Source organism: Carettochelys insculpta, chromosome 4, assembly GCF_033958435.1.
Source record: "Carettochelys insculpta isolate YL-2023 chromosome 4, ASM3395843v1, whole genome shotgun sequence".
In the NCBI taxonomy this organism is placed as follows: Eukaryota; Metazoa; Chordata; order Testudines; family Carettochelyidae; genus Carettochelys; species Carettochelys insculpta.
In genome coordinates, this window is record NC_134140.1 from 60,809,577 (window position 1) to 60,831,395 (window position 21,819).

Sequence of the window (21,819 nt, forward strand, 5' to 3'; positions counted from 1 at the left end):
CCCTTTCCTGGGGATCTTATGACCCACACCAGGATAAATGCAGAAAGAGGGGAATAAAATGGTTAGAGGGAATAAGGTGACTCTGCTTCCACCATTTAAAGTATGCCTTATGGCATTGTCATACAGCAATAGGCCAAGTGTTTATTACCCAGCCAACATATGGCATTAAGACAGGATATTACTTTGATAACTGTAACTAACTAAGAGCACTACTATTAAAACTACTACGAAACTAATTAATATATAATAAGCTAATAATCAACTGGTGTTATTAATCACGTGCACCTCTAGTTGGCAATATATGGGCTTTTAGGCCCGGCCCAAAGGAGTCGGGACCCCAGGCTCTGCCCTCCCCCTGCTGGAAGATGGCACGGCAATGGCAGCGACCCTTCGCCCCCCTTTTAGGGGTCCCAGTGCCCAAAGTAGTTGAAGGCTTTGTATGTGAAAAGTCAGTTTCTGGTAGACTCCGGGCTGCGCCTCAGGTCAAGTGAAGGGTTACGTGTCTTGATGCTGAGGTTTGTCCAGTCTGGTTGAGTTGTCTCGTCAGGTGAGTGGTCTCTAATAGTGAGCGACGCGGGCAGTGGTATGGCGGGAACAGCGGTGGCAATGACGTGGCGCTGGCAGGCTCCTGGTTTCCCTGATGGGTACACAGTACCCGCGGCCGGAGCTGCGGGCCAGTTCGCCACCCGACGGGTATGCTAGGAGCCCACTTGCTGCTCCCTCGCCACTTGTGAGCACCGGGGCTGTGATGGCAACGATGTGCAAGCTTGCACTTCTCAGCCCTACAGCGGTGAGGCGCTGCTGTCAAGCGGTGGCAATGCTGATGTTGGCAGCGCCGCAGTGATTTCAGCTTCGCCCAGCTGGGCTGGCTTGAGGATCAGCGGATGCTGTGTTATTACAGCCAATGCTCTCCTTTGTAGGCTAGCAGCGTTCTCAGCCACGTCGCCAAGGGCCCCCCATTGAGCTGGGGCTCCGGCTTTTATAGGACTAGTTCATAAATAATTCATGATTTGATTAACATATTCATAAGGTCCAAAATTCTATACACCTGGTTTTCAAACAGGTCCTCAGTGGCTTGGAAGGTGCTAGAAAGCTTTCCCTCCAGCCAATCAGAGGTCCATGATTCAAACCTGTACTCATGAGTTCAGGTTACCGGGGAAACCAACTGACCTAGAGTGACCGTTGGGGGGTGGGGCTGCTAAATGGCAGCCTATGAGGCCTATGAGACTTTAGATTTTCCATGTACCTGCATTGATTTTTACACAGCCAGAGGCTTGTTTCCCCTGACAGACGGGGACGATAATGCCCTAGGGATAAAAATCCCTGACAACTGGGACTTTTCAGTTTAGAAAAGAAGAGACTTAGGGAGGGATGTGATAGAGGTAAATAAAATCATGAGCGGTGTGCAGAGGGTGAATAGAGAAGTTATTTACTTGTTCCCATAATACAGAACAAGAGGACACTAATTGAAATTAATAGGTAGCAGGCTTAAAACTGATAAAAGAGGGTTCTTTTTCACATAGCGCACAGTCAACCTGTGGAACCCCTTGCCAGAGGAGGCTGTGAAGGCTAGGACTACACTAGAGTTCAAGAAAGAGCTAGATAAATTCATGGAGGATAGGTCCATAAAAGGCTATTAGCCAGGGGGTAGGAATGGTGTCCCTGGCCTCAGTTTGTCAAAGGCTGGAGATGGATGGCAGGAGACAAGTTGCTTGATCATTGTCTTTGGTCCACCCCCTAGGGCACCTGGTACACGCCACTGTCAGCAAATGGGATACTGGGGTAGAAGGACCTTTCTTCTGATCCAGTAATGGCCATTCTTATGTTCTTACGGCTCAAGAAGAGAAGGAAAATTTAAGGAAGCATTAGATGACAGAAAAATTGAGGAAAGAACAAAGGGATTCCCTTGCCTCTTCTAGTAAAGAGAGAGCCCACCAGCTCCATTCCATCACAGGAAGTCTTCCTGAGCCATGCGATTTCAAAAGGAAAAGTACTGGTGCCTGGAGGGGGACAGCCCCCTAAAATATGTGGCAGGGGGTGGCCCCCACCAGCGAATGGTGCCTTGGGGGGGAGCAACCCCATAAAATGTTTGTGGGTGGCCACTGTAAATTCCAGAGTTTGAAGCTTTTAAGATGAGTTGCAAACACTTTATGATTATGTTGCTTTTATATCGAAAGTACACACTATCAGTTACACACATGATTCTCTACGGCACTCCATAAAGGGCACTGAGTAATTAACCACCAAAAGGAGGATATATGGGTCCACAAAAGGGAGGAAGAGTTACCTGAGACTGGGAGTACACAACACTTTCCACAGCTTTCCTACTGAATCCTCTGCAGGGAAGAAGCTCTCTCCAGCACTGAAACCTCTCATAGGACTGGGCACGCAACTGTCTGCAGGCATGGTCCGCATAAGCTTGGCAGCCATGTAGTGGAGTGTGTGCGGGGGGTTGATTTTCACCCAACACTCCTGAGTGCCCCTGGAGTCTATTCAGCACAGATGCATCCACCCACACAGAAATGAGATCCTGGATCTCCTGATGGCTCCATGTTGAGGCTCTTTTGCAACTCTGAGAAATCATGGCTAGATACGATACAGAGGGAAAGCATTTAGGGGCGTATTGACTTAACAACAACGAAAATTCAGTAATCTGTATTACTGAGGAGGACTATGGCAAAGTGAGAAAGAGTAACATACAGGTGCATCAACTAAGAAACTTGTTGCAATAAGGATAGGAATGTTTTGCAGAAAAAAATTTCAGACATTTATATAAGCTACTTCAGTATTTTCAACCTAAATATTTTTTTAAAACTGGCTATTTGATTAGTCTCCTGGTTTACGATATGCAACTCTAAAGATTTCTGATCTATATTTGTGTGACAGAAACACAGAGTCCATACTACATAATGGCTAGTCATCAGCATTGTTACGTGAAACAATGACACTAACATCTGTCTTCAATCAGGACACTTAGAAAAAGCAAGACACGTTACTAGAGAAAAATTCACCTCAACCCCATCCCCACCTCCTTTTTAATGGAATGTTTTACTGGGATTTGTTTTATATGTTTGACAGAAAGTAAATTACTAAGATATAGGAGATCCTCCAAAGATCTGTGATCCTTGAAGAAGAGGTTAATGTGAGTCAGGGAAGATCACAGTTTAGGATATATAAGCAATACAAGTGCTGTCAGTCATTGTCTTAAGATGATAGTACAATTTTGTTTGAATTCTACTGAAAAACCCGACCTTCATGCTTACATTTGGGATTGCCGTTCAAATCCAATAAGCAACCCTAGTGGCTTGGAATTGGTGCTTCAGAACATTCTCCAGAATGTCATTGATAACATAACATCAACAATCACAATACAGGACAAATTGGCACAAAAACAGATTCAGCTATGTGGGAGATGTGAACAACCACTGACTCATTTTCTCTTCTCCAGAAATGCAAAAACAAAACAAAACAAACCTCATCAGCACACCAGATAAAACATGGAAGAACAAACACTGGCAACTCTAACTGAAGCTGCATAAAACTTGCTGAGACTTGTGCTAACACCTAGATTGTATCAAACAATGTTGTATAACTTCATAAATCACTTGGCAGTATACATTAAAACAATGCGAAACCCCTGGATTTAGATCTATGTGATCTCAGTGAAACAAGATCAGTGCCTTTTACTGAGCGTGGTTCATAAATCTAGAACCATGGTATCCAATGTGCCATGTGGCTATTTGGCCAGTTGAGCATGTCTAGTTGGCTTGAACAATAAATATATTTCCTATGAATAATGTGGCTAGATTGCTATAGCAGTAGCCACTATAATTCCCTTCCTGAAACAATGTCCTATCTGCCTATCCACTGTGGGCATTTACACTGCAGTCACCTTTGCACAGTTCTCCAAAAGTTAAACAAACCACTAAATTTTAGGTGATGGCCCTACTACATGTGTTCCACCCATACTTTCTAAGAAAAAAGACAACTAATTATGTTCCTATCTGTGACTTCCAGGCTACCTCTAAAAGTCTACTAGCAAAATCTTAAAATATAGTTTACCTGTATAGCCTTTATTTAAAAAACAGTAAATATAGAGAAGCAAAATTAAAAGTGTTTGTAGCCACTCATAGAACTTCATGTCCACAGATACATAGAAACTCTTTCAAATATCCTGTGTCATGTAACCATGTCGGTCCCAGGATATTAGAGTGATAAGGCGGGTTAGGTAATATCTTTTATTGGATCAACTTCTGTTAGTGGGAGAGACAAGCTATAGAGAGTAACAAAGAGCTCTTCTTCAGCAGACTTGAAACAGAGCTCTGTGTGGCTCATAAGCTAGTCTCTCTCACCAACAGCAGCAGGTCCAATAAAAAAGAATCTCTCAGCTATGCCAGTTGAACCATAAATGTAATAGTTATATGCTAGCACAGCAATTAAACTTACTTATCCACTTGGTAAAATGGCCAAGTAGAAGTCCAGTATCAAGTTTTGTTATCAAAATAATTTCAAGACAATGTTTATGAAAATGAGGTAATGAATATTTTCATTTCACCACAGTCTAGGAAACACCTCAGAGCTGCCATCATTTCTAATCTTCTCTTCTACCTTCCATTTGTAACTAACCGCTGTTTGACTACTTAGTTTTTCTGCAAAGAAAAGCCAAGGAAAAAGATTTAGTCAACAACATGGAGCATGTAGGAGTGACTGTTCTTAGCTTGTTTGACATTTTTCCTACCCGTGTGTTTTCTTTCAGTATGGTACACCCTTGTTATAAAACGGACTGTGTATGGGGGGGGGGCGGGATGTCCATTAAAACAGAAAGTCCATTATATCCAAGGGTTTACTCACCTTCCCATGTCCTCTTGGATCCAGCTCCTCTCCACTCCATTGCTCACTGGTGACTCCTGCAGGTCCCAGCAGCGCTCTGCCCTGAGAGCAGCAGCTCTGCAGCTCCGAGCCACCTGGGCTCAGGGCAGAGCATGGGGGGCTCGTCAAGCTCTGAGCAGTCGCTCTGAGCCAGCTGCACTCTGCAGCTCCTTCTGGCTCTGAATGATCCCAGCTGCAGTGATCCCAGCCACCGGGGGAGGGCAGGGGGGAAGGAAGGGGGTCAAGGAGCGGGGAGGCCTGGCAGAGGCGGCTCTCCCAGCCGCAGCCAGGGATCCCTGGGCTGCAGCAGTCCCAGCCCTGTAGGGGGGACCCAGCGGTGGCAGCAGCATTGGTCCCAGCCACAGGTGTTAGGGGGAGCCAGCAGCAATCCCAGCCATGGCCAGGAACCCCGCAGCTGTGGCAATCCTATATTCTTTGTGGGGAGGATAGCAGACATCTGTTATTACTGATGTCCAGGAAAACGGGATCTGCTATATCGAGGGTTTACCATACTCCTATATTTTCAGAAAACAAACTGATTTTTAAATTTCTTTTACATATTTGTGGTTCATTGATAATCCTGCAATTTTTTTCCCCAGTACCAAAGAATATAGCAAGATCAAGTGGCTGATTAACTGTTAAATTTCTTGTTTAACGGATTCCAGTCTGATAAATCCTGAACAAAATTGTTGCATACTTGTCAGCAAAACAAACTTAACAACCATCTTCAATATACCTATAGGCTGTGTGTGTTTGTCTCCCCTACTAAACTTTCACTGGATAATGATTAAAATACTAAATATGTTTGTGGCCTGGAATTAAAGTTAATGCCTACATGAAATTACAGTGTTAAATCATTAACACTAATCTAGGAGCACAATACTTTTATCATTGAATTCACAGAAGTGCACTAACCAGAGTAATTTGAAAGATCATTTTTTAAATTATTTTGACAATTTAAAGGTTCCTCAGCTTACACGCAGTGCAGAGCAGCAGTGTTCTTACTTCCAGGATAAAAAAAATTTCAAATGTACAAAGAGGTAAATTGGAAATAATGAACAGTTAAGCTATACAAAGAAGCAACATCTAGAGAAACCACCGTAATAGCTGTTAGCTGATATAACCGGAATGTGAAACACGATACAACCCAGGCTCACTTGGCCTACTCACAAGGTCTGCAAACACACAAGGGAGTGCTAAACCAGGGAAGACCTCTTATCTTACGTGTATCTGACAAGTACACAGGCTGAAGTGTAATAGTGCAAACACCGTTATTGTTAATTGTTAAATAGCTACAATAAAGACACCAAACACCTAGCTATCTCTGAATTTTAACCCCCTCCTCAAAAAAACCCCCACAAAACAGTTAAGTGCAAATGTAAGACTGCAAAGGGAAATTTCACTCAGATACCAACCCTAGGTATTCATTCTCTCCCTCCCCACATTCTCCTTCTCTCTTTGCTCCTTCACTCTGTTCTTCGAACTCCACTGGAGGAGATACATACTGCAGAAAGGCCCTACAAGATCAAAATCTGTAAATCGTAAACCCGTTTTTCAAAGATGACCATATATGTATTTGTTAAAATGGAAAAAGAAATGCATGTAAAATGATCTTCTAACTTTGAAATCATAACAAGGTCTTAACCATGTATTTTTTATTTCCTGTATTTTTTCTGTTTAGTTCAGATGGGCGATAAGAATTCATTGCTAGCTGAATCATACAGAGCTGTCTGACCACAGCAACACAACTATTACCCTGCTTTCAGAAAGGACTACTTCAAAGTCCTGGATAAATCCATAAGGGGGTCTTAAATTAGTTTCTTAGGACATCTGTTTTAGGACCCTGATTTAGGTTTAATTTATTGTCTGACATATGGGGAGCATCTTGAACAGTCTCAATGAAAAAAAAACTTTCCCATGATATTTGGAGTAGTGAGAACTTTGTTATAAATATACAAGAGTTCAACACAGGGGCAAAAGTGAGACGGACAGGAGGTCAAAATAATGTAGTTGCACATTTCTTGTCTCTATTGCAGCAATCTACAGGGTCACAAAAGCAAAAAGACCACTTTTATTATTTTCTTTTTATGTACCTCATTCCTGGTGACTAGACTCTATTACCTGGTTTTCTCTATGTACTTTGTAAACTATCTGTTCTCACAGGGACTAGGAAGGGCTGCAGGAGCAGCCCTAGCCTGAGGAAGTATCTATCCTGCAAGGCAGGCTGGGGCCAAAGCCAGCCTTGCCCCCAAGCACTCTGCTATGCACCAGTCCACAGTAGACTGGCGGCAAGCAACATTCCAAGAGGAGAGCTGTTTTTGCTCCACGTCTCCTGCACTCAGTCCAGGCTGCCTGGCCCACAGCTGTGTCTGAAGTTGGGCAGTGCTAAAGAACGGAGGCAGTGGGGCTCCCTAGGCAGCTTCCCAGCAACTCAAGGCAAGCGGATGCTGTGCCAGGAGCATGCAGTGCTGAGCGTTATTTTATGCCTCACAGTGATTCCTTCTCCCTGTGCCGCGCACAGGCACCAGTCCACCACCCTCACCATTGGTGCCAAAGGCTTGGGTGCCATATTGAGTCAGCACTGAGCACAGTTCCTCCCATAATTTAAAAGCTTCTCCAGTAGACTCACTGTGTGATGATACCATGTGTCTGTACTTAAACTCCAGTTAGGGACACCAAAATATAAAATTCACTCAGGGTGCCATTTTCTCTCAGCTGACCCTGGAGGCGTAATTCTGTAGGAGTCCTACAACAGCTATTGCTTACTATGGCACAGAGGTGGTCACTTGCTGTGTATAAGAATCAATAGAGTCACAGTTTTTATCTGCTGCATTCACTGAAACCGTTTTTGAAGTCCAGGAAGCTGGAAGGGGGGAAAAACATGGGAAGGGGTAATGCCTTCTTGCAACTAATCCTGTTTTCTGTGGATGTGGGGAATACAAGACAGGTTGAACCTCTCTAGTCCAGCACCCTCTGGACCTGACATGTGTCAGATGAGAGAATTTCTCTGACCATGGGAGGTCAACATTGTTTAGCACATTACCAACACTTCCACTGCTTACTGGGCTCTCAGAAGACATTCAGTGGTAAATTACAGCTAAACAACAGCACAGAACACTGAGAGCCAGGCCTGGTGGCTGGAAACAAACTTTACGGGACCATGGGAAACTTGGGCACACCCATGAAAAGTGGATGTCTGGCTGACTAAAATCATGCTGGATTACAGATTTTGCTGGACAAGAGAATTCTGGATTAGAGAGGTTCAACCTGTAGTTTGTATGAAACGTACAACTGGAGGGTGAATCTTTCCTTGTTTAAGTGCAGGAAACTTATGGGGTGGATACAGTTACATCCATGGGGATGCAGTCATACAGCAGACATCCCCTCTGCATTTAATCATGCAAAGTATGGTGTGCACTGATGACATATGGCATAAACCATATTAGCTTTGGGAACCTAGCTAGATTTATAACAACGTAGCTAACGATCTGACAATGACAACCTTCACACTTATCACTTAGATTTGAAAATAAAGTTGCTACTTCATTCAGAAATACATATCTGTCTCATTTATGGTGTGTCTGTGGCAAACCCACTTTGCACCTTTAACATCTGACTTTGAACTGGTCCTTCTTTCTTCCCTCTTTGACCTCATTCAATTCACTGGCAATTGCAAATCACTAAGCAAAAATACCTGTGTTTCCAAGGCAAAATTTCTTCAGATAACAGTTCAAATGCCATGTCATGCCCAAACCCTATTCAAGTTAAACAGACACAGAGAGAGAGCCCTATTCAAGTTAAACACAGAGAGAACACAAACTCATTTTCTTAGTTTTCTATTTTAATTGACCCTATCTATTTTCTCAAACTATGGTAATCTCAGAAAATCTCTTGAAAATGTAATTTGAAGATATTATAGTATCAAAAGAGAAAAAGATCACTAAGAATTCATTATTCCAAAATGCTCTAGACAAACTTAAGAAATGATCTGAGGTAATAGGATGAAATTCAATAAGTACAAATGCAAAGTGCTCCACTTAGGAAGGAACAGTCAGCTGCACACATACAAAACGAGAAATGACTGCTTAGGAAGGAGTACTGCAGAAAGGGAACTAGGAGTCATCGTGGACCACAAGCTAAATATGAGCAGTACATTTACAAAAATAAATAAATAAATAAATAAATCCATAATTCTGGGATAAATTAGCAGAAGCACCAACAGCAAGACATAAGTAGTAACGTTTCCATTCTATTTCACACTGATTAGGCCTCTGTGGGAGTATTGTGTCCGTTTCTGGGCACCATGTTTCACAAAAGATGTGGACAAATTGGAAGAAATCCACAGAAGAAAAACAAAAATGATTAGAGAACTAGAAAACATGCAGGAAGACTGAAAAAAAAAAAGGGGGGAGGGGATTGTTTAGGCTGGAAAAAAGAAAAAGGAGGGAATATCATAACTGTTTTTAAGTACATACATGCTTGTTATAAGGAGAAGGGAGAAAACGTGTTCTTAAATGCTGAGGATAGTTCAAGCAGCAATAGACTTAAACGACAACAAGGGAGGTTTAGGCTGGACATTAGGAAAAGCTTCCTAACTGCCAGGGTGGTTAAGCACTGGAATAATTTGCCTAATCATGGAATCTCCACCACTGCAAGTTTTTAAGAGCAAGTTAGACAAACCCCTATCTGGATTGGGTCTAGATCAGTGGTGTCCTCTGCAAGGCCCATGACCAGAGCTGGCTCCCATGGACCAAAGTGAAGCTCCCTGCCAATTGCGATCCCCAGTGGTGGAGTGAGGCTACCACTGAGCTGGGCTCCCCATCCACCCCAGCCCCATGCCTTTCTTGGAAGCGACCAGCATGCCCATGCAGTCTAGTGTGGGAGGAAGGGGGAGGACTCTGTGGACTGTTCCTGCCTGCAAGTGCTGCCCCCTGCAGTTCCTATTGGCCAGGAATGGAGAATTGTGGCCAATGGGAACTACGGGGGTGGTACCTGAAGAGAGAGATGGTGCCTGCAGAGACAGATGTATATTGACCCCTTCCAGGTGTGGTATGGGACTGGAGCCACCCGAAGTAAATGCAGCCCTCTCCTGAAGCCAGAACCCCATACCCTTGTGCAACTCCAACCCCTGCCCTGAGCCCCCTCCCAGAGCCAGCTCCTCTTGCCCCCTCCTGCACCCCAAGTCCCTGCCCCTGTCCTAAGCACACACAATAACCCCTCCTGTACCCCAAGCACCAGGCCATAGTCCTCTTGGTTCCTCATACCCCGCTCGCACCTTGCACCCCTTCCTACTCAGATCCCCTCCTTCTACCCTAAAACTCTGCCTCAGCCCTGAGTCCCCTCCTGCATCCGGAATCATTCCCACAGCCCACACTCTCTCCTGCACCCCGCCAAGACGCTCCAGACCAGAGCCTCTTTGTGTACCTAACCACCCTTTCAGAGCTTGCAGCCCTCACCCTTCTCATACCCCAAACCACTGCCCCAGGATCAACCTGGGCCCCCACCCCACATTACAAACCTAGTGGCCCAACTCCAGAACACTCATCCCCTCCTGAACCCCAACTCCCTGCCCCAGCCTGGTGAAAAGAAGCGAGGGTGGGGAAGAGTGAGGGAGGGAGAAAACAGAGGCTCGAGTGAGTGGGGTGAGGCCTTGGGGATGTGGCCCTCACAATGAAGACTTTTTGACAAAGTGACCCCCCACCCACACCCACACTTCAAAATAGCGAAGAGCGCTGTTCTAGATACTAATTAGTTCTGCCATGAGTGCAGTGGCCTGGACTAGACAACCTCACAAGGTCCCTTCCAGTTCTATGATTTTGTGACTATGAAGAGTAGCAAAGAATGATGCCAAACCTCATCTGAAACCATCACTCCCCAATGTTTATTCCCTTCCTTCCCCTCTCCACAGAGAAGCCAGTGAAAGTGATCTCTCCCCTTCCCACTCATGAACACTTTCTCTCCTCCCCGGCTTGTTCTGATCACTAACAGATCATGCAAAATTACAGGATTTTACAACTGTTGTAGAGACTAAAGAATATCACTGATATATCATTGATATTTACAGCTCAAGGGCTTCTGTTCAACCAATGCAATATAATCAAGAGACACGGCAAATATAAATTTTCTTCGTCAGTATTGCTTAGTTGGCAACTAATTAACAATACAAAATTGCACAGCTTTATATGCAACTTAAAAATAAATATACCACAATTCCTAAAATCCAAATGTAACCTTGAAGTAACCACAGTACACACTATCTTCAACCAAACTGTGAGGTGGAGTAAGACTTACAAGACCATGTCTGCCTTTTAAATCTGTGGAGGGACCTACTTTATCCCACTTGTGAGTCTCTGAGCTGTACTGAATCCAGTCAGCCACACTGCTAACTGCTGCATGAGGGCCCTACAAAGTACGCATAACAGGACAATCAGATCATGTGACTGGGGAAATTCATAGGTCTTATCAGCATGGGCACCAGTGACCCTGAAAATCATATTTTACTCCATCGTATTTATCTGCTCTTTAATATAATTACTCTTTTAAATATATTGTATGTGTTGTATTATTTCTGGACAGTCCCTGACCATTTGACAGGAAAGCGAAGGTTACCCTGTGATTAGAATTTTCCTCACAAGCTGCCCTGGTGGACCTACTATGAAGGAACAAGAGGGATGGAGGCACCACCTAATAATTCATTTGGGAAGGAAAAAGTTACACCTTGCAGAGTGGACAACAGCACAAGCACCACATTTTATTTTTCACAGTGGTTGCTCCACGCCCAGACCGTACCTAGCCCGCACCCTTTCTGACCCTTCCCCCAAGGCAGCACCTCCACTCCCTCCCACAAGTGCTTCCTACCAGCTGCCAAACAGCTGATGGGTGGCTCCTCTGAACGGCTATGGCTGGTGGGTACTGAGCACCCCTTATCTTTTTAGTAAGTGCTTGAGTCCTGGAACACCCATGAAGTTGACACCTGAGGGTGGCAGATCCAGCAGAATCCAGGCCTGTCCATGAAAATTCCATAAGAGATGAACACTGAATGAGGTAATCAGATGGACAGCGTGCATTATAAATGTTTACAGGGAGTTTAGGGGCTACAAGATGAGTACATTCTTTACCATTTTACTGACAAATTAGGAGCAATGTGACATGAAACATTTTCATTATTATAAGAGAAGTGGTGAAAATAGTGGTAGACCTACAAGTGTATAAATTCGTCTCACCTAGATATTTTATATCATTTGAAATAACATCTTTGAAGGGCATATGGAAAAGATGAAATCTTGTGCAGATATTTGTTTGAAGAGTTCAAGCATCATGTGACCATAAGAGTATTTCTGACTAGGCCAACTTGCATTTACTCAACTGGAATCACTTTATAATGATTTAAATCTTGATTTATTAACCCTTACCTGGCTCAGGAACTAAAACCCAAAAATACTTCGAAAAGAATTCAGTGAATCAAAAGAAATATTACACTGAACTAAAACAATCCTAAGACAGCTGGATCATGAAAAATTGCTCAACTCAGAGAACATTTAAAGGTTAGAGCTCTATTACATGTTTTAAAAATGGAGCATAGAGGAAAAAGATTAATACAGTAACTGCCTTCTTTCTTTTATTTTTTTCATTTCTCTTCTGTGAGGTTACCATTTTTGCAGCTGGTCAGAAATATCATATTCCCTACTGTTGTCTCAAAAGGCTTTACATGACTAATCTTAACCATGTTTAAAACTCAGTAACATAAAAGCAGCTGTTGAAAATAAAATAGGCGTTACGGAAAAGTTTACTAGTGCATCAATAAGAATAAAAGCACCCCTTTTTAGGGCTATAAATACGTTTAGACCCACGTTTTGACAAAGTATAAACCTGAGCAACACTGTAGCAGCTGACAGTTTTGAGTTCTGTAGAATGGAAGCTCAGATACAGTTTTGTTAGACAGGCTCGCATAGTTGAAGAGTAAAGGAATTTTTTTTTCTGTTCCAGAACCTTGTCTGCTAATAACTCCCCATGTCAAATTGCATTTGATCTAAAGTTCAACATGAAGAGGGCATGCAGGCTTGGTCCCAAATTAATTTAGTCTGTAGGGGCAAAAGGTAGAGGAGTTTATTGGAGTGTACATTGGCAAGATAAGATTCTCTTTAAATAGCAATATATCATCTACTACATACATTTAATGTTTTATGAAGAAGTATTTCTTTACAACTGGTCTGTGGACTGGCATCGGTCCCTGAAAGATCCCTAATGCAGTTTAGGAAGGTAACAAGCTGAACTATTCCTGGTGTCAAAAAGCAAGAGCGGTAGCCATGTTAGTCCGTATTCTAACAAAACAAACAAGTAGTTATGTAGCGCTTTAAAGATTAACAAAATAATGTATGAGGTGATGAGCTTTCATGGGGCAGATTCACTCCCTCAGATTTGGAGATATACCCTGATCTGAAGAAGTGGGTCTGTCCCATGAAAGCTAATAATAGCTAATAAATTATTTTATTAGTCTTTGAAGTGCTACTTGACTGCTTATTCATTTTGGTGTCAAAAAGGCTGAGAAACACTAAGTAACAATATCACCAATTTAGCCCATAATACTGATTTTTTTTTAACAATGTGATTAGCAAGTTTATTTCATTCTACACTTTGAGCTAGTCATCCATTTTCCCCAACAGAGGTGTCAACTGCTCAAATGCTAATTTTATTTCTATTACCTTAAATTACTTTGTCTTTTATAACATTTTTTGACAATGTCATCTGTTTTAGGTGTTTATAGGGCATAAATCTCAGTATTGCTTAGGCACCAAATACAAAATTATAATAAGCATTAAGAATTAAAAGTGCATTCTGTTCTTATTCTGATTCTTCCTACTTAATATCTTTCTCTTCCTTTCTTTTATTTAAAGATGCTAATGTATGATTATTTATACACATTTATAAGTGTACAGTTTAAATGCATTTAACTCCTGTAAGTTGCAAACATGGCTATCAGTTGTCTTTTGCATATAATTATTTAAATTAAATACATTTTTCACAGGTTGGTCATGGCATAAATAGCAAATTTTGAGATGTGTGTATGCTAGCCTCAACTCTTACTTATGTGGTGCTGCTGGCCATGACATGGCCTTCAGAGCTGGCCTCCAGCAGTTGCTGCTCTCCAGTCACCCAGCTCTGAAGGCAGCTCAGAAGTAAAAGAGTGGTAATGCTACAAGCCATGTACAACAAGCTTGCAACTGCCTTTTGGCTCAGGGTCCCCAATTTGAGGAACCACTGGAACCATCTATATATATTTACCGTACAACAGAGGGTAAAATTACAGGAGGGACAGCAACCCTGACACACTGGAAGCCCAGCGAGACCAGTGTGTGTGGGACTGGCTAGGGCTGAGGATGAAGCTGACTTCACAGCAGCCCAGGTGGGCTGGAACAAAGGTAAGGGGGTTGGCTGGGCTGGAGCTGGGTGCAGGGGACCTCTCATTACCCAGCAAATTCCTTCATTCAGGACTGGATGGGTGCTGCACTTGCAGTACATGACCAAAGTTTCAAAGATATCATTTTTATAATCTCTGGAGCAAAAGAATACTTCATGAAATTCTAATTCTTTGATTAACCTATTTATTCCTTCATATTTCTTTTTAAAAAGCTGTATGTACGGTTCAGCATTATAATTACCAATAGTGTACTATTTTAGAACGGTAGCCTTTGTCTTCTTAATAAGCCTGTTTTAACAATAAACTTAATGGCTTATTTTAATGAGCATTGTTTTCTATGTGCAATCTTTGGCTACCACCCTTTGCCATTTTGTTAAATCCCACTGATTTTATTGACCTGTTTATAGTAGTGAAATAAATTGAATTCTGGTAAAAAGGGTAATGTAAAACTGAGCTCCCATTCAAAGAGTTGATAACTGAATGAATAACAAACAAAAAAGAGCCTTCATCCCACCTAAATCCTGAAACCAAAGTTAATGCATAGTAAAAATTTCATAGCTGCTAGAACGGAAATATAAATTAAAGATTTTCTGATTCCTTTGTTGCCCCTGAAAAAAAATATGCATATCTAATATATTTTAAACATTCGAAACCTTAACATTCCTGTTATCATCTGTGACAACAATGCCAGAATGATAAGATGGCAAAGGAGACAAACATGCCCTCATGTTTAAAAATCTCTAGGGTAAGCAAACAGAGTACATAGGAAGACTGAACTTTCCTTTCTTTAAATAAAGAAGTGATTTGAGAGCCATTAGCTCACAGAAAAATAGATTTAATGACCCTCTGAATATTTTGGGACAGACTGTTGATTTATTGGGTGCCACCAATTAGTGCTGAAAACCAGAAATTCACTCACTAGCACGTTTAAAATTAGTGAAGTGGCAGAAATGAAATCAGCCAAAAGGCTGCAAACTGTTTTACACTTTCTTTTAACAACATATTATTCACTATTAATGATTTTAAAAGAAGAGTTTTATACTCTTTTTTTAAACTAAGCTACAAAATTCTCGAGTATAGACAAAGCCTAAAGCAGTGGTTATCAACTAAGGACATACAGCGATCTTTCAGATATTATATTTACTCATCTATATACAGTAAACTCTTTCATATCTGGCATTCTATCACCTGGAACTCTCGAATAACTGGAATTTTAACCATAAGTAAATTTTAGTTACATTTTCCATAAGTACAGTATAGTGAAGTAAATACAAATAAATACAACAAATACAGTATAAGTTTACAGTGTACAATACTACTGTTGCTGGTAAAGAAAGTACTCCACCTACACTTTTTTTTTTGTTTAATACCTAATCTTGTTTTTTGTTAGTGTTATGCACTGCTAAGTATACCTCTTTATTATCCAGAACATTTGAGTATCTGGCAACTTCCTGGTCATGGGGCTGTGGGATACGAAACTGTAGGTTGCCTGGTTATACAACAGCCTACATAAAAAGCTCTACAAGTCAATATAAACCAAAATTTCATACAGACTGGGACTTCTTTATAGTACTCTCTATTCTTCACACTGAAATATTGGTACAGTATTTATGTCCCAACTGATTTATTTCACAGTCTCTGATGAAAATGAGAAAGCAAGCAATTTTGCAGTTATAGTGTGCTACGACACTTTTGCATTTTTATGTCTGATCTTCTAAGCAGGCAGGTTTTAAGTGTAGTGTAACTTGGGCACGGACAAGACAAATCAGACTCTGGAACGGAGGACAGTACCCTAGGAAAACTGAGACACACTACTTGAGAGGTAAAATTCACCCTACACAGAAAGCCAAGGTCCATATGTACATCTGAGTCCTACTTAAGCCCTCAAAATCGTGATACTGTGATATTTATTGGCATTTCTTTTGGTCTTTGATTGGAGCAAAATTCATTTTGACATAACAGCAGTGCCTCAAAGCATCTCCACATCTGTAACAGTGATGACTCCTACACAGCAGTACCAGTCTTCTCACAAACCTCTTGCTATCTTTTCATTTCCAAAAAGACTTTTCTCAGAGATGATTAAAAATGTAGAAGAAAGTGAGCTTTCTGATTAACATATTTTTTCAGTTGTTTATTGGAAACCTGAACTCTCTTTCACAGTATTGTCTAAAAAGCCTAGGAAAGTTTCTTAACATGAGAACTGATTCCATACTGACAGGCTTCCAGTGCTGCAATGTGAAACACAGAGCTTCTCTTTCAAACCAGTAGGACACTGACTGTAGCGCGTGTCAAGTTATTAATATTGGAATGACTATGCAAATGAGACCTCTCTATGCTCATTCTTTGGTTTCATGCCCTGAACACATCCCTCACCAGATGTGTATAGAAACCTGTAGAAAACATTCATGTTGTTAAAAACTGTGCACCTTCTCTGACAACAAATCTGAACACCACGTACTTACTGCAAACTAAGCTGACTACAAAGAATTGGACCATGCTTTTTCTTTCTATCATTTCTCATCTCAGTTCTCTGTCAGTGACTTCCCCATGGCCACACAACCAGTTAAGGAGAGCACTGCTGCCTACCTTTTCTGTCTGTCCCTTCTTCCTCTCCCTGTGTGATTTTTGTAGCTTCCATATCACCAGGTCACCTCTAAAAAGCAATCTGCTCCCTCTGCCTCTATCACGTTAGCAGAAAAAATGAAAGGCACAGAAAAATATAGGACAACTGGTGGGATGGAAGCTACATAATAAGCACTTCCACTATTAGGGTTACCATATTCGAACTTTCAAAAAGAGAGGGCACCGCTGACAGGGAGTATCTGTATTAGCATCTACCAACTCACGTTGTATTAATGTACTATATAGACCATGGCACATTAATACAAAGTGAATTGACAGATAATGCAATAGATGCTCTCCCTCTCAGGGGTGTCCTATTTTTTTGAAAGTTCACATATGGTAACCCTATAACCACTATTCAAGACTCACTGACTAAGAAATATCGCGAACGCTAATGGAGGAACTTGGAGTCTGATACTAAATTAATAGTTTTTGTTTGCTACATCAGGAGGTAAAGCAGACATGAACGACCCAGTAACTGAACTGATAGGAACAGTTTAACTATATTAGACCCCCAACTTACGTGGGGTTGCGTAAGCCCTGGTCAGTTTCCTGGCTCCAGCGAGTAGAGGGGAGCTGGGGACCAGGCAGCAGCCTGGCTCTCGGCTCTCCTCCACTTGCAGAGCCTTGCAACAGACCAGGGATGGTGCCCGTGTCAGTTTCCTCACTCTGGTCAGTGGCAGCAGCTGAGAGCCAGACTTTCAGCTGCTGCCCCTGACAGGAGCTGCTGCCGCCCTGACAGGAGTGGGGAAATGGCTTTTGTCAGGGGCAGCAGCCCAGTCGTTGTTGCCTCTGACAGGAGCACAGAAACCGCCCCACTTGCTGCCACCTCTGACAGGAGTGGTTTCCCCGTTCCCGTCAGAGGTGGCAGTCATGTTAACCCAAGACACATGCAACTCGATTGCACGCTCCTCAGGGGTTTACTGTAATGTAGTTTTGTGACTTAGCAAACGGCACTACAGGCTGAGCTCTCTAGTCCAGCACCCTCAGGACCTGACCAGTGCTGAATGAGAGAATTTGCCCAAACATAGGAGATCAATATTGTCTAGCAGCATTACCCACACTTCTGCTGCTTACTGGGCTCTTAGCCATCAAGGAATATATTACAGCCAAACAGCAGCACAGAACACAGAGCCAGGACTGGTGGCTGTAAATAAACTTTATGGGACCACAGGAAACTTGCCACACCCATAAGTGGCTGTTCAGCTAATTAAAATTATGATGGATTATGGATGGTGCTGGAAAAGAGGGTGCTGGAGTAGAGAGGTTCAACCTGTACTATCAACACCAAATACCCAAAAATAATGAATAAGATCCACACAAACAGGAGATTTTAAAATATGTGGGGGTGTGATTATATATGTAGTCTGCATGGATTTGGATCATATCTTCAAGATTTTTATGCACTTTTGAAGCAAGAAACTTACTTTTTGTTTTATGAAAGATTCATATATATATATATTTTCACATGTGCCAGGGCTTTAAGAAACATAGCAAATATAACAACTTGTGAGCTAGCGCTACACGAAAGAGTTTTGTCAAGAAAACTCACAGAGTGTCCATACTAAAAATGTGTTGTGTCAACAGTAAATCGACAGAATGCGACACTTTTGTCAACAGCAGGCAGCCCTGTCTGCTGTGCTTCTGGCTGGCCATTCTGTCGAGCATGGCTGGGCAGTCTAGTCACTCTCTGTCAACACAGCAGATTGTTTTTTAGATCCACTTTGCTGTGTGGCCCCAATCTGTCAACAGAAGTTTTGAGGGAAGATACCACAGGGATAGGCAAAACTGGAGCAGCAGTTTGGCTTTCATGGTAAATCTGACTTTAAGATTAAAGAGTTGTTCCGATACAAGGATTTGGTTAGAATCAGGAAAGGGAGAGAGATTGATTGAATATCGATATGCTTATAAAATGAAATGATAAAAAGGTACAGGAGAGCACAGCTCTATGTTAAGTAATGCATTAGTCAAACAGCAGTTTAGATTTCAGATCTCAGTAACTGCATGTGAATAACCAGACAGCAAGAGTGAAAAATTTAAGCTCATTTTAGGAAAAAAAAAATGCTGTTTCATACAATGTGGCACCAAACTGCTGCAGAATGAAAGGTCCTTCTGAAATGAGACAACCTGTTTTTGCTATAAAAATCAAACGTCAATTCACCTTAAAGAAGCCTTCTGTAAGCTTAGTCTCAAGCACAACTTGGGGGGAGGGGTGTTTTTTGAATTTGGTTTAGCTCTGTCTATGTTTATGATCAACTCTGGTGGGAGCTATTCTGAACCATGTTTTGAAAGTGCTGTCAAATACCTCTGTCTACATTAAGCTATGTTGATTGTGACAAAAAGGTTATGCTCAACTATGTTATGATGTACAAATGTGTGTACCTAGAGGTCTCTCTTTTCTTAAAGCTAACCTGAATGAGAAGGTCCACTCAACTCCATTCCAAAATCTTAGCATTGCTTAGCTATTCACGAGACAACCTACTAGGAAAAAAGAATGATGCCTGGGCAAAAAATATTGGACCAAATTTAGCCAACTACAGGCTGTATTCAATAGGCTAAACACCAGCACGAGCTCTTGGGTTAAAATGGAGCCACGACATCATTGGGGTAAAACCAGTGATTTTTAACCTTTCCAGATTACCCTTTTCAAGAGCCTGAAAGCCAAGCCTCCCTGTTCAGGGATAAACAGCGGGGCTGACAGCCACCGTGGGCCACAGGGCAAGGTGGGAGGGGGGCCCAACCCCATAACCTGGAAGGTGCTGGTACCAGGGCAGTCAGCCCTCAGCTCTGCCACCTGCCCAGAACCATGTGGAGCTGCAGAGCCGCAGTGCTGTGGCAGCTCAAAGGACCCCAGCTGAAGAAGGAAAATAACTGAGACGAGAGTGTAAGATCAAGTACAGGTTTCTCCTCTCTGGTCCAGCACCCTGGGACATCCGTGGTCCCGAACAAAGGATTTTGCAAGCTCGGGGTGGGTTAGTGCCTCCAGTTCTTGGCTGCCCCTGCCGGCGAAGCAGCGGAGTCTTCTCCCAGCCACAGAGCTCCAAAGACGGGGCTCCTTGGCAGGCAGTCGGCTCCCTAGCCACAGCACCAGCTCTGTCTGGCTCCTCAGACCCAGTGCTAGCTCCCCATCCCTGTGTGAGGCAGCTCCTGAGGTCCCCAGCTCCCCACCCCTGGCCACCCATGGGACTGCTGGGGACCCTGTCCCTGGAGCCAGATCTGCTGTTCCCCACAGGGTTGCCAGGACGCCACCTTAGCTCGCCCTCCTACTCCAGCCCTCTGGTCCAGGAGCATCCCTCATTCTACTGGATGAGAGAATGCCCATTTTCAGAGGTGCAACGTGTATTTTCTCCTGGATCACTAGTTTACACCTATGCTATCCAGGTACTGCCAGGCTAAACTTCAGTCCCTCGTTTAAGGATTGAAGGCCTCAATACAGGTAACTTGATGACTATAGATACATTTTTCAGAAGAATGGCTTATGGAAGGTCCTAGAACAAGAGTAGCCAACCATTTAGAGACAAAGAGTCAAAATAGCGATGGATAGATTGCAAAGAGCCAAGTATTACACCTTAATATCTATATAGGGAAAAAAATAAATATAATATGTGGCTCAGTACACTCCTCCCCCAGACCCAGTCACCCCCAGCCTCCTCCCCCTGCCCACTCTAACCCAATGCCGGTGACTCATCAGAGCTGCTACCACCACACTCTATTCCCTCCAAGTGATGGGGTATGGCACAGGCACAGAGTGTAGTAAGCACTCCTGGTGCATGGCTCCGAGCAGGGGCCACATTTCGTTGCTCAGAGAGCGCCATGGGTTGGCCACCCCTGAGGCAGAAACTGAATTTTTGTAACAGTTTTATGGTCAGATTCATCGGTCTGCTCTTGCAGCTTTATACCATTCTGGTTTTGCAACATAGCCTTAAACCCAGCTTAACTGGGAACTGAAGATAAATGCATGGTTACTTTGTATTGCCAAAGCAGTGTGAAGCAGTGGTTGTTTTTTTTAGTGGAATAAAGATAAATTTGGCCATCTAAACACAAGCTCATATGTATGCAACATTTAGGTGGAATCTGTGGGACATTATTAAACTTTGAGAGTGCTTGTTTAAATACTGTGCGCTGGCAGTTGATACAGCTACATTTACTTATTGCCATACTATTATTATTATTATTATAAGCATTAAAAAACCTCTCTCAACTTGCTTTACAAAGTGCACATAACATGGAAGCTATTTTGGCTCTTAATCTCTATCTGGTTGGCCACCCATGTTCTAGTTACTAAAGAAAGGTCCCTTTAAAAACAGCAGTATGCTAGTAGTATTTATTTGCATTTATAGAGGATCCAGCGTCTGATGAAGTGAGTCTGTGTTCACGAAAGCTCATGCTCAAAACTTTTCTGTTAGTCTATAAGGTGCCACAGGACCCTTCGTTGCTGTTACAGATCCAGACTAACACGGCTACCCCTCCGATACAGTTCAGATCGTGTCTCCATTGTGCTGGATGCGTCTTGTCCAAACACATTGTAAAAGACAGTCCTTGTTCTGAAAAAATCTGCATCATACCTCAGAAATTACTGGTACAGGATCCAATTTGGAGTGGAGGGCACTTCAAAATCAGCAGGAGACACTCAGCACCTCGCAGAGTACCATAATTGTAACAGGGAACAAGGAGCACATTTTGACCTTGGAGTATAAAATCTCCCATTTGTTTCAAAGAGAATTACACGCATTCATGTATTACATACAGAAGAATTTGGCCAAACATAGGATTAAAAAGCTTTGCTCAAATACCAAAGAAAACTATACATTGCAATGCTTGATTCACACCATATTATATTCTTCTCCTTATTATTAACGAATAAAGAGAGATTTGCTAAAATGCAAGATGCCAGAATCAAACTATAGATT

The 21,819-nt window shown here is 42.5% G+C and overlaps 1 protein-coding gene across 4 annotated transcripts in view; it reads right to left on the reverse strand.

The window, feature by feature from the left end:
* Nucleotides 1-21,819, reverse strand: part of TENM3 (teneurin transmembrane protein 3) — a 676,880-nt gene that overhangs the window by 403,633 nt on the left and 251,428 nt on the right. The window contains exon 1 of one of the 4 annotated variants that reach the window (XM_074992974.1): nucleotides 4,852-4,872. The exons of the other annotated variants lie outside the window; for them this stretch is intronic. The gene's annotated coding sequence lies outside the window, so the exon portion shown is untranslated. Of the gene's footprint in view, nucleotides 1-4,851; nucleotides 4,873-21,819 lie in introns of those variants that run through there. 4 annotated transcript variants of the gene reach the window in all.